Source organism: Triturus cristatus, chromosome 5_2 (genome assembly GCF_964204655.1).
Source record: "Triturus cristatus chromosome 5_2, aTriCri1.1, whole genome shotgun sequence".
In the NCBI taxonomy this organism is placed as follows: domain Eukaryota; kingdom Metazoa; phylum Chordata; class Amphibia; order Caudata; family Salamandridae; genus Triturus; species Triturus cristatus.
In genome coordinates, this window is record NC_140588.1 from 36,498,920 (window position 1) to 36,516,510 (window position 17,591).

At 51.3% G+C, this 17,591-nt stretch overlaps 1 protein-coding gene across 4 annotated transcripts in view; it reads right to left on the minus strand.

Moving 5' to 3' along the window:
• Positions 1-215: 215 nt before the first annotated feature.
• HJURP (Holliday junction recognition protein) overlaps positions 216-17,591 on the minus strand; it is a 678,247-nt gene continuing 660,871 nt past the window's right edge. For all 4 annotated transcript variants that reach the window (XM_085606804.1, XM_085606808.1, XM_085606805.1 and 1 more), the window contains one exon: positions 216-768. The gene's annotated coding sequence lies outside the window, so the exon portion shown is untranslated. The remainder of the gene's footprint in view (positions 769-17,591) is intronic.

Genomic DNA, 17,591 nt, shown 5'->3' on the forward strand with positions numbered 1-17,591 from the left:
GCCGCCTTGGGAATTCCAGTGCGCAGAACTGCTGACATTGCGCCTTCTCTTCGGTGGTGAATAGATCTAGAGAGAAAAATTGTATATATCCCTCGGAGAAGGAAACAAACCTGAATACACACTCAAACAACCATCAACCACACTTACCAAACCTCAAACAGGGGGGTGCACATATGCTAAAGAGCACTCAGCTGAAATACCACCTCGTCCAAGAATATAGTAACAGAGTCTTTATTTATAAAAAATCTTTTTAAAAACATATTTCCATAATGGGTATCACAATGTTCATTAAAAAATAGGATTGTCTTACAATTCTAAAAAACTGTGATTCTAACAAACAATAAACACATAACATGTTCAATGCAGGATATCTAAAATACATTTGGGACCAATTATTTCATCATGTTGTGACACCAATTTATTCCCTCAAAACAAGTTGTCGGTTAAAAAGTAACATGAAACAAAAATATACAATAGCAGAAAAATACTGTTCCTAAAAAAGATAATGAAAACCTTATAGGGAGACCCTATTGTACAGCACAAGAACAGCTGCTACAAAGCCTGATCCAACTGATTGCGTAGAGTATATGTTTTTGTTGCTGTCCATCATTGTTTTCGCAACATTCTCTCTTGTGGTTGGATTCAGTAGTTTACACAGCGTCAACGCGTTTCGGTGGTCTTGGCACTATACACCCCCACCTTCCTCAGGACCAAGACATTTTATAGGGTTAAAAACCTCCCTTTGAGAAGGAGTACAAATGGATAGATCTAAAAAGAGAAGAAGAGAAGAGAAGTATAAAGATACAATTGCAATTATGTGGCCCATCTATAGCCCAACCCTTATCCAAAAGTTATAAAACACTCCAGCCGAGCAGACATGGCAACCACATCTAAGACATCTGTCAGTTCATTTATTAGATGTGGTGGATTACTGCGAGATCCTGGTATTTTCAAACATTCGCTACTTTCATACACAAACATTCAACTCTACTACACCAGTTTCAATCGGTGGCATCTAATTATAAGAGGACTACACTCACCAAAAATTAAGGATGTGTTGTTGAGCAGCGTCAAATACTCCTTGCGCTAGAGCGTTTTAAAAGAAATAGAATATGAAACTAATACTTCCCTCTACCGGGTTTAACTCAGTTATATCCCCGGTTCTGTAAAGAAGAGGAGAGAGGAGGGCATAGTTCTCTTAAACTATAGGACCTGTAGAGAGTCCCTAAAGGAGGTCATAAGGATGTACAATGATACTCAGGTCCTTAAAATATCCGTGATCCTACCGGAGTAATCGAAGTCTTAGATACTACAAGATGACATAACATGTATAATCCCTTATTAGTCGTCTTGTAAAACGGTACTGTCCATATCAAAGTTTGAATAACCTGGAAATATTACTCTTTGCTTTACATAGTTTCTTACTGGTGAAGATTACGTTTAAGATACCTCAAAAAGAGGGGGCAAAAAGGAGATCCACAGCCTTTGCTGTGCACCATGCCACAAATTTGTTCCATCTACAGGCGTTTACCGTCTTAGCGGAGGGACGCCTGGCTGCCAAGATAACATCACAGACTTCGGGAGGCAGGTCACACGATGGTAGGTCACGTGGCAGCAGCCCCAGTGGGGCTGCCACCGCTAAATCTCCACACAAGGAGGTGGAGGCTGGACAGGTTCAGGTGGAGGACCGTCCCCTGCTCCTGCGACAGAAGCTCCTCTCGAAGAGGCAGTCGGATTGGAGAATCAATGGCCATGTTGAGCACCGTGGAATACCAGACTCTTCGTGCCCAATCTGGAGACACAAGAATGACTTGGGCCCGGTCGCGCTTGATCTTTTTCAGCACTCTGGGCAGAAGTGGTATAGGCGGAAAGGCGTATAGAATACCGCAACTCCATCCACTCATGACAAAAAGCGTAGTCTAGCGAGTGCTGCCTTGTGAATTCCAATGCGCAGAACTGCTGACATTGCGCGTTCTCTTCGGTGGTGAATAGATCTAACCAAGGCTCTCCTCACTGCAGAAAGACCTTGCACCACCTCCGAGTGTAGACGCCAATCGTGATCCATCATGCACCTGAGGCTGAATTAGTCCATCCTGGCGTTCAGGGAACCTGTCATGTGTTGAACCACCAGGGATATGCCCTGACATTCCAGTCATGTCCAGAGGCGGAGGGCCTCCTGACATAGGGTCCATGACCCCACCCCCCCTGTTTGTTGCAGTTCCACATGGCGGTGGTGCTGTCCGTGAACACCTGCACTACTCTTTGCTGAACAGAGGGAAGGAATCCTTTGAGTGCTAGACGAGTCGCCCAAAGCTCAAGAAGGTTGATATGGAGCCCGGACTCCGCCAGAGACCAGAGGCCTCTGAGCTCCGCCTCCCCCATGTGGCCGCCCCATCCCAGAAGTGATGCATCGGTCACCACTGTGAACTCTGGTTGAGGAAGGTAGAGGGATCTGCCGTCGACCTAACCCTGGTTCGTTAGCCACCACTGCAACTGGTGTGCAGTGCCCTCCGAGATCTGGACGCAATGGGACAGGTTCCCCTGATGTTAGGCCCACTGGAACTTCAGGTTCACTGCAGAGCCTGCATATGCCATCTGGCATGGTTCACCAGCAGGATGCAGGAGGCCATCAGACCCAGTAGTCTGAGGGTCATCCTAACCAAAACCCGGGATAGAGGCTGAAAGATCAGAATCATAGCCCGAATATCCCAGACTCGTTATTTGGGAGGATAGAAACGAAACTGTGTTGTGGCCAGAACCGCTCCGATGAAGAGGAGCTTCTGAGAGGGAATCAGGTGTGGCTTCGGCATGTTGATGGAAACCCCAGCAAATGCAGGAGGTCGGCCGTAGTCTGGTCGGTGGGAGACAACAGCCTGCGGCGAGCCCGCCTTCAACAGCTGGTCGTCGATATAGGGGAAGACTGGAAACCCTGATCTGAGCAGATGAGCTGCGACCACCGCCATCACTTTCGTGAACACCCGAGGGGTGCTGGTAAGGCCAAAGGAGAGCAAGGTAAACTGACAATGCTAGTGGCCTACCGTGAACCGCAGGTAGCACCGGTGGGCCAGCAGGACGGGGATGTGAAAGTAAGCTTCCCGCAAGTCCAACGTTACCATCCAGTCTCCAGGGTCGGGGGCAGACAGGATTTGAGAGAGCGTCAATATTTTGAACTTCTCCTTCCGGAAGAAGTGGTTGACGTTCCTGATATCCACGATAGGACGCAGGCCTTTGACCTTCTTGGGCACCATAAAGAAGTGGGAATAGCAACCACGACCTACTTCTGGGACAGGAACACGCTCTTGGCCAAGAGTGCCAAAACTTCCTGTTGGAGAATGGCCAGATGATCCTCCGACATGCGTTGTTACTGTGGTGGCATGGATGGAGGGGCAGTCTCAAAGGGGAGGGAGTAGCTCCTTCGGACTATCTGCAAAACCCACCTGTTCGACGTGATGGTGCGCCAGTGGGACACGCGCCTAAGGCAAGCCCGTCTGCTTCAGTCCACGTCCGGATCGCGGCCAGCGTCAGCCACGCTGCATCTTTTGCCCCAGCTCCTAGATTAACTTGGACTAGGAAGCAGCTCTTAAATCAGAGTACAACAAGATACCCGGGCCTTCCTTGTATCGCTCTCAACACCAGTTTGGACGGCTAGGACATCCTAGGTCAAGTGCATCAATGTAGCACCTGCTCCTTTTCTTTGAGGAACAAAAAAGAGTGGAATAATAGATGTACCCCCCACCTAAAGTCTCCCTCAATACATCATATGACCACAAACCATGTATTCAAGGCCTGTCTGCTAAATTGTAGATCCTTATCAAAACATGCTGATGAGGGTTGGCTTGCACTAAAGTCAAACTCTTGGGACCTCATGTTCTTAACAGAAACATAGTTAAAAGATAGCTCTTATCCCGATATTTTCCTGGCTATTCCTGGGGGTTTTCGGGTGGTTTCCTCCAACCGGGCGGGAAACAGAGCAGGGGGCGTTGGGGGTTGGGGGGGCGTGGGGGGGGGGCAGACTCGCTGTAATTCTGAGAGACGAATGCGAAATCTCAAGCAAGAGAATAGATGGCTTTGGGATGATTGAGCTTCAGTCTTTCTGCATTAAAACTTCCCCTGAATCGTCCTTAGCAGGGTTGCTGGTTTATAGACCTCCAGATACTCTGTCCAGCCACCTGCTTGAGCTGTATGGTACTATTGCAGACCTGTCACTTAGGCGTCCCAACGTTGTTGTCCTCTGAGACTTCAATGTCCATCTGGACAACAGTAACTGCTCCTTGGCCTCTCAGTTGACAGATACTCTTAGTGGCATGAATCTAGCTCAGAAAGTGTGCGCTCCCACCCATACAGATGGACACACGCTGGATCTCATTTTTACTAGCGATCCCACTCTGACGGTGGAGGCTCTGCTCCCTCTTACTTGGTCAGACCCTCGATTAGTTCCTTTTAGCTGGACTACCCATACATGGTTAAATAAAGGTAGGTCCTTGTATGAAGAGAGGAGAGATTGGAGAAAGATCTCCCCTGAGATAATGGAATCTATGCTACAGGCTGACCTATTCAAGCTGTCGGATGACCCCTGTAGGGATGCACGCTCTTTCAATTCTTAGGTTACGTCTGCCTTGGACAAAGTTGCCCCAATTCAGAAATTGAAACAGGCCAGGAGGAAACCCTCTGCCGCCTGGTTTATGGCTGCTCTCCGGCTGGAGAAAAGCTCTTGTAAGAAGCTGGAGCACGCATGGCGCAAAGCGTACAATCCTGTGGCCAAGTGTGCCTACCGTACTGCTCTAAAAAAAAAAAAATCATAAACTTAAACATAATGCCATTAGAGATTATATGGCCTGCCAAATTAAGTCCTCTGACAATTCACTCAAAGAATTTTTCAAGATTGTTCAGAGCTTTATTACAACGACGGCGCTGGATAGCACTATTGTTCCCTCAGCTTCCCTCTGTGAGGACCTATCTCTTTTTTTTCAGAAGAAAGTGCAATCCATCTACGCCTCTTTATCCCCAGCTGAAACACTTAAGATTCCTAAACCTACTCTTGACCTCCCTGACAGATGGTCGGAGTTCAGCCCGTTCAGCGTTGCTGTATCTCTGCTGGAACTGGGTAAATGCAGATCCGGTTCTCCTGGCGACCCCTGCATGGCTACATATTTTAAACAGCTGGCTGATGGGTTTAACCGGCACTTGAACCATATTTGGAACAGAGCTCTGAGGACAGGTATCTACCCCGCCATCTGGAAAGCGGCCTACGTTTTGCCAATCTTAAAAAAAGCAGACGTCGATCACTTGGACCTCAAGAACTTTAGGCCTATGTCCCTTCTGCCTGTCCCGGCTAAGATCCTTGAGAAGGAAGTTCAGAAGCAATTACCTAACTTCCTTGAATCCAACAACTGCTTGCAGGACTCCCAATCTGGCTTTAGATAGGGATATGGCACAGAGACTGCCCTTTTGGAAGTAACAGAAACAGTTTGTGAAGCATTAGATCAGGGAAGCTCGTCATGCTTGTGCTGTTGGATCTCTCCGCAGCATTCAACACTGTGTCTCACCAAATTCTATTGGAGAGACTTGAGCACCTGGGAGTGACAGGCACTGTGCTAGCTTGGTTTCGCTCATTTTTAAAGGGTCGTTCTCAGCAAGTTTATCTGCACCCTCACGTCTCCACTCCTAAACCCCTGGTGTGCAGGGTGCCCAGGATCCTGCCCTGAGTCCCACCCTTTTCAATGTTTAACTGGCCCGCTGGCCTCCCTTGTTGAGCAATGGAGAGTGAAAGTGGTCTCCTATGCTGATGATACTCAGCTGGCGTTTACTTTCAAAGAGCATTCAGATGCAGCATTCAGTAACTTTAAGAACTGTCTGGTCAATATTTCGACCTGGATAACGGAATGCTGCCTCAAATTAAATACTGAAAAAACAGAGGTGTTGTTTTTCAATCAACCATCTCCTCTGATCTCTGGTGGCCTTTGGAGTTGAATCCCCCTCCTACCCCAGTTGACGTGGCTACAAATCTTGGCTTTAAATTCGATACTCACCTTTCCGGTAAAGCTCAGATCTACCAAGTCTCCTCGGCTTGCTTTTGGAAATTAAAAGCCCTGCGGAAATTTCTACACTTCCTCCCCATGGATTGTCGGAAGACTGTAGTCCATGCCATGGTGACATCAAGGTTAGACTACGCTCATAGCCTGTACCTGGGTTTTCCTGCCTATTTGACCCATAGACTGCAGGTTGTACAAAATGCGGCAACCAGACTAATTAGAAATTTGTTGTTTCGTCACCACATCCTCCCCCACCTGAGGAGCCTTCATTGGCTGCCTGTCCTTAAAAGGATAGAGTTTAAGGCACTTACCATCGCCTTTAGAGCAACCAGGGATAAGGGCCCGGAAACCTGTGTCAGAGACTCCGGAAATACCAACAAGCAAGGACCCTCAGGTCTAATCTTCAGCAACTTCTTTGGATCCCTTGCTTCTCTAAAACCAGGATTGGGGGCAGAGCATTTTCAGTGAGAACCGCATCCTTGTATAACTCTTTGCCAGTCCACCTTCGGAAGATAGAGACTGAACAAGCATTTCAGAAAGCGCTGATGACCTGGCTTTTTGCCTGCCTCTAACATGCAGTTCTTCTCTCTCCTTCTTCTGCAGTTCCGCTCTCAGCACCGGGACACCTCCGTTGGAGGTAGCCGCGCACTTTACAAGTGTACTTGACTTGACTTGACTTGGGGAAGTTGATGGCGAATCCTGCCGCCCACTGGCGTTTGGTGGCTCTGAAAGGTCAGACTAGGAGGATTTGGAGGCTGCTGCGGAGGGGGCTTTGGTAGACTGGCCCGCCCGCTGGCCCCCAGAACCACGGCGCTGGTTCCCACGTCCCCGGCACGCAGAAGCTGAACAGTTTGCGCCGGCCTGTGGCCCTGGGCGGGACGTGGCGAGGCACCCCTTTCATAGCCACAAAAGAGTAGAAAGGTAGACTGCGCAGGGCGGTTGGTGGAGAGGCTCAAGGACCTGGCCATAGCTCGAGAGGCCTTAAAGCGCTCTAGCGCGTTGTCTGCCTTGTCACCGAAAAGGCGATGGCCATCAAAGGGCATGTCCATAAGAGTGGATTGGACATCCCCCAAAAAACCAGTCGACCTCAACCAGGCATAGTGTCGAAAGGCCACCGACGTGGAAATCGTCCTGCCTAGTGAGTCGGCCGTATCCAGCCCACAGCGGATGGTAAACTTCCATGCGTCTCTCCCCTCGGCAACTGCACGGGAGAGCACAGCCGGGGTCCCCTCCGGGCACTGGGGCAGCACCTGCGCTACCGTATCCCACACGGAGTGGATGTAACGGACCAACAGAAATGCGGTGTTTACCGACCGCAGTCCCAAGCTGGAGGAAGAAAACATTTTCTTTCCAAGGTGGTCCAGCTTTTTGAATTCCCTATCGGGTGGTGCATTAGGGAATGCGCCTTTGAAGGTGGAGGCTTGGACCACCAAGCTCTCAGGGGTGGGGTGTTGGGAGTGGAAAGTGGGGTCGCCTGGAGCCGGGCGGTGGCTTCGGGCAATCATCCTGTCCACAGGAGCCCCTGTGTTGAGCCTGGACCATGTGCCCAAAAGAATGTCCGTGAGGGCTTCATTAAACGGCAGCAGGGGCTCCGAAGCGCTCGCTGCCGGTTGAAGCACCTCTGTCAGGAGGTTAGTGATGACTGCCACCGTAGGTAGCTCGAGGTGGAGAGCCTCAGCCGCCCTACGCAACACCCTCCTCTGTAGCCACGGTAGGATGAGACAACATGCCAAGGTCAGGGGAGGTATCCATACCACTGGCTTCCCCCAGTTCCTTTTTCCAGTCCGGTTCATAACCTAACTGGTTGGTTAAAGGGTCCCTAGGCCCCTCCCAGTCCTCCTCACACTCTTCTGGCTCCAAATCTGGTCTCAAAGAGCCAGGGTAGAACAGGGGCACAAACATACCCATCGGAGCCAGATCCAATGTTGGTCGACGTCGGTACGGCTCCGTGTCTACCTCGAGGTGGAGGCCGGGGTCGACGTCGGCTGGAGACACAGCAGACGCCGGCTGCGGACGTGGTGCCGTTGGAATCAACGCAGAGGGAGGCGTAATAAGGTCGACCAGCTCCGATCTGGATCCAGGCCTGGATCCAAGGGGACCCTGTGGCGCTGTAGCCCCCAGTGAAGTCCCGACGGCACGCCGGTGGAGTCGGGCTGCCCAAAGATGGCATGCATCGCTTCGTAAAACTGACGAAGCTGGGCAGGGGACACTCCCGGTCCCGGGAAGGGGGGGGGGGACCCAGAGCCGACCCTACAGGCTCTGCACGTGGAGCCGTGCGTGGGGCACCACCCGCATACCTCGTCCCATCGGCCGACTGATGGGGAGAAGTCGAAGAGCGACTATGCTTCTTCGACTTCTTCTTGTGCTTCCACTTACCTGACCCCGAGTGCGAAGACTTGGATGAAGAATGGTGATGGCAAGCCTTGAAGCCGGGCACCCCTCATGCACCAGGAGTCGATGGACTCAAAAAACGAAGTCGACAAAAGTCGAGCAAAAAGTCAGTCAAGAAGGGACTGGAGGTACCGCTCTCTCCGGATCTGCGCTTGCTGGTGCAGAAAAAGAACTGACCTCAGCACGCAAGGGCGGCGTCTAAGTAGCTACTGCGACACCATCCCGACGAACGCGGAGTCGACCGACGCCACCTTCCGACGCGCAGGGGTACTGCTGATGAAAAAACTTTCCGGATCCAGTCTGACGCCTGGGGTAATTCTAAGATAAGGAATCTATAAATAACTGTTTCTTTCAGATAGGTTGTGCAGCTACCTAGGCCTATATCGGGGTACTTTGGGGCTCATAACATATGATGTGCCCATCTCTGCTTCTGGCTCATTTCTACCCCCGGCGTATGAAGGTGCTACTGTACGTATTAATTTTACTTATGAGGTTTATAATGCTATCCAAAAGCTTCCTTTGAATAAGGCCTGATTACTTTACATATTAATACTGTTGTTAAACAGTCTTTGCTTAAAACTTGGCCTACCTCTCTGACAGTGCCTGTTTTCAAGAAGGGGAATCATGTTGATCGCAGTTATTTTCGCCCAATTTCTTTGATTAGTTCTGTGGTTACAAATGTAGGGTGCTTGTTGTTGGACAGGTTATTGGCCTGGGCTGACTGTCAAGTTTTATCTGATGTCCAGTACAGCTTTCGGCACGGCCTTCGGACGATTGATCAAGGTCTTAACCTGTATCTTATTATCAATAAATATAAAGTTGCCAGGCGGAGCTAGCCACGCCTGAGATGGCTGCTTTCTGAGCGAGCTCCTTCGGTCGCTCCAATATCCTACATCTATCCTACCCCTGAACCTGCTGATGCGTTAAATATGCAAATATAAAGCATCGGAATAGTGCACCAATCTTCGCGACCTATAGTGACCCAGATCCGGAGAAAATAAGATTGTGGAAATACTGCCAAGGTGCGGCCTAGAGAGCGCTAGCCCGTGTGTGCTGATGGCCCTGCCCTGTGACTGGATGGGACACGGAATGCGCTAATCTGCAGGGGCGTACCAACTACTTTGCATCGGCCCACTACCTGCTAGTAAAAAAGACATCAGAGCCAATGCCGATTGCTGTGAAGGCCTGCTGACTATCGACCCCGGGCTCTGCGAAAGTGTGGATCACCCGATCTTGGCGAGCCCTGCAGTGGCGGAAGGTGAGTGTAGCCCGACGGAATGCGCTAATCTGCAGGGGCGTACCAACTACTTTGCATCGGCCCACTACCTGCTAGTAAAAAAGACATCAGAGCCAATGCCGATTGCTGTGAAGGCCTGCTGACTATCGACCCCGGGCTCTGCGAAAGTGTGGATCACCCGATCTTGGCGAGCCCTGCAGTGGCGGAAGGTGAGTGTAGCCCGACGCACGGTCTGCACCCGAGGGAGGTGACTGGTGGCTGAGGCGGGTTGCACTCAGGACAATTAAAACTTTGCGGATTGCGCCCCCGCTCAGCATCAAACAAATTAAAACGCTGCCCCCAATGTCCCACTACAATAATGAAAGACCAGCAATAAACTCACTGGAGCCTCTACTGCAGCTGACCGGGAGTGGAACGTGTGTAGCAGCAGACGCGCATTGCAGCCGTTGCTTGCCTACCGACCACCCGCACACCGTGTGACACGTTGGTGTCATTGCAAATCACTGTGGGAGCCTACGCTCGGTGACCCAAGTGGCAGCCGAAGGCAGAGGACGACCCGGTGTGCGGCCTGCAGCGAGCACATCTAAAGGATGCAAAATGAAAAAGTACCACCACGGAAGATAGACCTAAGAAGACCTTAGTGGGAGGGCGACAGCCTGGAAGGAGCCAGTGAACCGCAGACTCGGAGTGAGCATCAAACAGCAAAACACCATCAAAGGGTAAGTCAACTAGTCGCTCCTGGATATTTTCAGGGAAGACACTATCTCGCAACCAAGCGTGACGCCTTAAGGCAACAGAGCCCGCCATAGCTCGGCCCAAAGAATCCGCAGTATCTAAGGCTGAGCGGATTGTGAATTCGGCAAGGTCGCAGCCTTCCCGGAGGAGGCGAAGGAGATCAACGCGAGCACCTTTCAGAGGTGGTAGAAAGCAAATACTCTGCAGAGTCCCACAGGGCAGAGGTAGCCCGAGCCAAAACACACACCGTATTTAAGGACCGTAGGCCCCACTAGTGGATGCAAAGATATTCCTACCCCATTACTCAAGCCATCTGGACTCCCGAGAGGGAGGAAGCGTTAGACGGGGCAGGGAAGGAAAGGCAGTCTGCAACACAAAATCCCTGCACACCAGGGTGCACAAAGAGACAAACAGGATCATGCGGAGCTAGACGGTGGCGGTGCAAAACTGAACGAGCCACCGGGTCACATGAAGCAGGCCAGACCCAGTGTCACGGGGTCGGAATGCCCGGGGAGGTATTACCCAGAACAGTGGACTGGTGGGAGGCGCAACCTGATAAGACACTTCTCTTTTCTACACAGCAGGATGACTGGCTAGCAGCGTCACATGACGATAGTGAGAGTCCCGCTACCCCTGAGTACTGCACCTTTAACTGGGATGAAGTGGTATCCGACTACGCCCCCAACCGTGACGTGGCAGGCTTCGTTCAGAGACAGCAAACCCCGGAAGAGGGTGTGTCTCTACACCGGAGGAAGAGAGGAGAGCGAGGAACGAGGAGAGTGGAAGCCGAATCGAGCCAGGAGGAACGGGAGAGCGAGGAGGAGCGCTAATACCAGTTGGCGTCAGGAGAGCCGAGGAGCAGCCAGGACCGTGCTTCACCCAGCCATGATCCCGGAGGAGCGTGGCTAACCCAGGTACGCAAGCAGTTCCTGGGCTGGGTGGGGAGGCGGGAGAGACCGGACGCCTAGGTGAAACGCACTCTCGCCTGAGTCCTGCACTAGTCACTACCCCCTCCCCGCACTATCACTACCCTGTTTTTGAGGTGACGTCACACGTTTGGAGGTGTCTTCACTACCCCACCCCACCTCGTTTTTTCACTGACCTAGAGACTCACCCGCTGCCTTTCCTTTTGTTTTCTGCATATAACTCGAGTCACCATCTGTTGTGAGCCAAGACCGGGACCCCTGAGGGCCGCGAGGGACGCCCAGACGACTTCGTGAGAGGGGAAGAGGACAGCGGGAGCCTAGGACTGATCCCTTGGTGTTGTTGATTCCGTGTATTTGTACTGACATCAAGAGAGACACTTGTATCGTGTGAATAAATCCTCCTTATAACCACAAAGAGCCGTGCCTGTTCCCATTGACCCGCTAACACTGTAGGAGAATACGGGGATAGGACTACCATCTGCAAACCAAGATGGAGAGCCTAATACAGCACCTCGTAAAGGGGCAAGAAAAACTAGAATGGGCCGTAGAATGCCAGATGACGTCAGCGCAGGCTGACCGGGACATCTTTAAAGACACCATCGCGGCACAAATGGAGGGACTGCAGAAAATGGTAACAGAGAATCTTCCGTCAGTCCCCACTCGAGTTACCACACATTCCCCATCGGGTATTTCCCTACAGAAGAATGTGGCTGGGGAGGATCCTGATGCCTTCCTTTTGAACTTCGAGAGGGCGGCAAGGGCGTGTGGCTGGCCTGTGGATAAATGGCCGTTCTTTTTGGCACCCCTGTTGACTGGGGAGGCGCAAGCCGCCTACCAAGTCGCAAACGCCAGAGGGGATACACCATACATAGACATCAAGAACATAATCTTGGATCATTTGGGTCTCGATGCTGAGGCCTACATGGTGCGTTTTAGGAGGGAGAAGGAGGCTCCGGGGGAAAACACCAAAACCTTGATTTTCCGATTAAAAATGGCAGCCGACAAGTGGCTAACCCCTGCCGTTAGTACCAAGGAAGAGATCATGGAAAAGATCTACTTAGAACAATATCTGGAAGCCCTCCCCTTTAGCACCCAGAAGTGGTTGAGTCAGCATACTCACCTCACTATGGAACAGGCCATAGACATGGCCACCACATATTCCCGCGCACAGCCTAAACCGCTATCCTGGGAAAAGGAGAAAACGAATAGACGACCCGCCCTGCCGTATGACAAAAGGCCTAAAACCACCCCAGACGTTGTGAGGCCTAAACCTCCAAGACAAGACGTACCAGGTTTCAAGAGACCACAATTCTATGATTGTGGTGATTGGGGCCACATAGCCCGCCTCTGCCCTAGGAAGAGACAGACGGAAGAACCAATGGAGGTGGGGTATATCCCCAAGTCCATCATGTACACTGCGGAGATGGGGAGCGCCTTCCATGTAAGTGCCAGGGTGAATGGGAGAAAAGTAAAAGTCCGGTTAGATTAAGGGTGCAGACAATCAGTGATTCAAAGACGCCTTATACACCCTAGTCAGATTATACCAGACACCACTGTACATATCAGGTGTGTGCATGGGGACGTCAAGCCATATCCCCTGGCAACGATAGACCTGACACCTAGTAGCGGGGTCACATGAAGCGTTAAGGTAGGGGTCCTGGAAAGCCTCCCAGAGGAAGTCATAATAGTAACAGATAACCCCAAGTTCCTTGAACTGTTCCAGAGAGTAATGAAGGAACATGACTTGAAGAGTGGTACAGGGGAAATCCCAGATAATCGTTTATCAGCCTTGACCACCCCGGAACCATGGTTACATGACAGGAGCTTCAAATTTGCCCAGGCCAACGACGCAACATTGTTCAATGCCTGGGAACAGGCACACGCATCATAGGACAGGGGTATACCCACATATCCAAGGTTCCTTATACAGGACGGCCTCCTATACAGACAGGGCTACCCCACTGACTTCCATCAGCTGCTAGTTACACTATCCTTTAGGGACCAGCTGTTGTTTTTTTCACATTCCCATCTCACAGCAGGGCACATTGGGGCAGAGGAAACGACTCAGAACCTACTGAGGCACTTTTATTGGCCCGGGGTGTACAGAGACATTAAAGAGTCAGTCCTGCGAGATATGCCAAAAAAGGAATACCCATAGACCTCCGGCGGTGTCCTTACAACCTATGCCCATCATCGGTACCCCCATTTGAGAGGGTAGGAATGGACTTAATCGGACCCCCTCCGCGCACAAAAAGAGGGAATATGTACGCCCTGGTAATAGTGGATTATGCCACCCGTTATCCCGAGGCCTTTCCGATACGGGCTCCCACAAGCTGCGTCATCTCAGAAAAATTCTTGGAACTGTTTTCACGGGTGGGTTTCCCCAAAGAAATCCTGACAGACCAAGGTACACCATTCGTCTCGCGTATGATGAGAGAGGTCTGCCAGACCCTGGACCTGCGACACATCAAGAAGTCGGTATACCACCCCCAAACCGACGGGCTCCTTGAACGGTATAACGGCACTTTGAAGACCACTTTGAGGAAAACGTTGAGTGCGAATGGGAAGGAATGGGACCAGCTGTTACCCTTAGCCCTTTATGTCATTAGAGAACAGGTACAGAGTTCTATGGGGTGCTCACCCTTCGAGCTGCTTTATGGTCGACAGCCACGGACCCTACTTGAAATGACAAAGGATGCCTGGGAGAAAGAAGAGAATGTGGAAACCAGAGACATGTTGGAATACACCCAACAGTTGAGAGCCAAAATAGGAAAACTCCGGGACCTGGCATATTCCCACTTAGAGGAGAAACAAAAACGACAAAAAGCAGTATACGAAAAAGGAAAGAGATGGAGGAAACTGTGTCTTGGTGATTGGGCTTTGGTGTTGTTACCATCATCTACCAAGAAATTTTTGTCAGAGTGGAAGGGACCCTACAAAGTCACCAAAGTGATAGGAAATACCACCTACAGGCTACAGCTATCCCCCAGCCGAAGTCAGACCTTCCATATAAATATGCTAAAAAAATAGATTGGGCCTTTGCCCACCGCGGCCCATCTTACATTACCAACTAGGGCAGAAGTCCACCACACCTTGGAACAACTAGTGATAAACGACAAACTTAGCTCCTAAGAGACAGCTTCCCTTAGAATGGCGCTCACCCCGTTCGCGGCTATATTTTCCAACAAACCAAGGAAGACCCACCTGGCAGAACACCGGATCGACACCCCGACTGGCCGGATAATCAAACAACGTCCCTATCGGATCCCTGCAGCCAGACGGATCGCCATACAGAAGGAAGTGCAAGACATGCTACAACTAGGAGTCATCCAACCCTCGAGGAGTGAATGGTCCTCACCAATCGTGATGGTGCCCAAACCAGATGGAAGCACTCGTTTTCGCATGGATTTCAGGAGCCTCAACGAAATTTCGTCTTTTGATGCCTATCCCATCCCACGCATCGACGAATTGATTGAGAAACTGGGGGACGCCAGTTATATCACCACACTCGACCTAACCAAAGGATACTGGCAGGTGCCGTTACGCAAGGAAGACCAAAAGAAAACGGCCTTCTCAACCCCGGACGGGCTCTATGAATTCACGGTGCTCCCATATGGACTGCACGGAGCACCAGCGACTTTCCAGAGACTAATGAACACGGTTTAGCAGGACTTTAACAGCTTCTCATCGGCCTACCTGGATGATATTGTAGTCTTTAGCCCTGACTGGAAAACCCACCTTCAACACCTACAGACAATCCTCCAGGCCCTACAAGAAGCTGGTTTGCATGTAAATGCCAAGAAATCTCGAGCAGGATACCGAAGTGTGATGTATCTGGGGTACATCCTGGGACACGGCGTTATTGCACCCCAAACAGAAAAGGTTAGGACCATTCGCAAGACACCGTCTCCCTCCACCAAACGAGAAATGAGGGCCTTCCTGGGACTAATAGGGTACTATAGACGGTTTATACCCCAGTTCTTCGATAAAGCAGCCCCTCTGATGGACAACCTTCGTAGGGACGTAAAGACCCAAGTCCTATTGCACCCCTCAGTCCCGATGTTGGAAGCTTTCCACGCCCTTAAAAGAGCCATAACCACCTCTCCTGTCTTGATCTCCCCTGACTTTTCAAAGCCCCTTGTCCTGCACACCGACGCCTCCGATCATGGGATAGGGGCCGTACTGTCCCAACTCTCTGCTGATGGAGCAGATCACCCTATTGTATACATCAGCAGAAAACTATTCCCCAGGGAGAGAAAGTACCATACCATAGAGAGGGAATGTCTAGCGGTTAAGTGGGTCATAGATAAACTACGCTTTTACCTAGAGGGTCACCTATTCACCCTGTACACCGACCATGCGTCCACCCAGTGGATGAGCCGTAATCACGCTCAGAACCCCTGCATCCTCCGGTGGTTCCTTTCTCTCTAACCCTTTAAATTTACTGTGAAGCACCGTAAGGGTACAGAGAACAACAGTGCAGATTTCCTCTCTAGAGTCTTCCCTCTCACAAAATGGGAGAATCCAGGGGAGGAGGTGTGTTACGGGGTCGGAATGCCCGGGGAGGTACTACCCAGAACGGTGGACTGGTGGGAGGCGCAACCTGATACACTTCTCTTTTCTACACAGCAGGATGACTATCTAGCAGCGTCACATGACGATAGCGAGAGTCCCGCTACCCCTGAGTACTGCACCTTTAACTGGGACGAAGTGGTATCCGACTACGCCCCCAACCGTGACGTGGCAGGCTTCGTTCCAACAAGAGACAGCGAACCCCGGAAGAGGGTGTGTCTCTACACCGGAGGAAGAGAGGAGAGCGAGGAAGCGAGGAGAGTGGAAGCCGAATCGAGCCAGGAGGAACAGGAGAGCGAGGAGGAGCGCGAATACCAGCTGGTGGAGAAGACGTCGGGAGTCCGAAGGCGTCAGGAGAGCCAAGGAGCGGCCAGGACCGTGCTTCGCCCAGCCACGTTCCCGGAGGAGCGTGGCTAACCCAGGTACGCAAGCTGTTCCTGGGCTGGGTGGGGAGGCGGGAGAGACCGGACGCCCTAAGGAGAAATGCACTCTCGCCTGAGTCCTGCACTAGTCACTATCCCCTCCCTGCACTATCACTACCCCGTTTTTGAGGTGACATCACTCGTTTGGAGGTGCTCCTTCACTACCCCACCCCACCTCATTTTTTCACTGACCTAGAGACTCACCCGCTGCCTTTCCTTTTGTTTTCTGCATATAACTTTGCGATTCCTTCAAATTGTTTTCCGGTTTAATTACATAGAAAGTTTTATATTTGCTGCTTTGTGCTTTTGTGATTCTTTTTTAATAATCGAATAAAGCTTATTCTGACAACTCGAGTCACCATCTGTTGTGAACCAAGACCGGGACCCATGAGGGCCGCGAGGGACGCCCAGATGACTTCGTGAGAGGGGAAGAGGACAGCGGGAGCCGAGGACAGCGGGAGCCTAGGACTGATCCCTTGGTGTTGATTCCGTGTATTTGTACTGACATCAAGAGAGACACTTGCATCGTGTGAATAAATCCTCCTTATAACCACAAAGAGTCGTGCCTGTTCCCATTGACCCGCTAACACCCAGGTACCCAAAAGTGTATCATAAAGGGAAGCCTCAAAGGGCAGAAGTGGCTCCACATTCCCGGACCCCTGATGAAGGACCTCAAGCAAGGGGTCCACAGACAAGAGGGCAGAAGGGGGTTGCATGTTTAAAATGCGGGTGGCCAATGAGACCACCCTCAAAAAAGCCGCACCAGCCTCCGTAGCCCTCCGCGGAGGGGACAACAACTCGTCAGTGGGGGAGGGTTGTAAGCTGACCCTCCCAAGACACTGAGGGTGCAACCAATGCCCGACAGAAGGGAGCCCCATTGAAGAATGAGGATCCTAAGAGGAGGAGCCTAGCGCGCAACCAAGATGGCCGCGTAGGCTTACGGCTCTCGAGGGCCTCCGCAACCTCCCATGTCTATCCTGACTTCATCCTGATTTCTTCGACGGGCTTTTGCAGATGAACTTGCGCTGAGGTGCCACCCGTTTTCCAAACTCGGATCGGACGCCGGGAACCGGAATAGTTGCACTCCGAAGTTTGCGGCCTGCTCTTGCCTTGGTCCCGATCTCGAGCTGGTGAAATGCCCGGGTACGAAGTGAACAACAGCGGCTGGCTGGGCTTGACCTGCCACGGACCCCGCACTTTCACTTTCGTTTTCAAGCGTGTTCTCTGATATCGGCTGAGAGACTTTGGTGTTTCAGAGGGGCGCGGACGGCGAAGT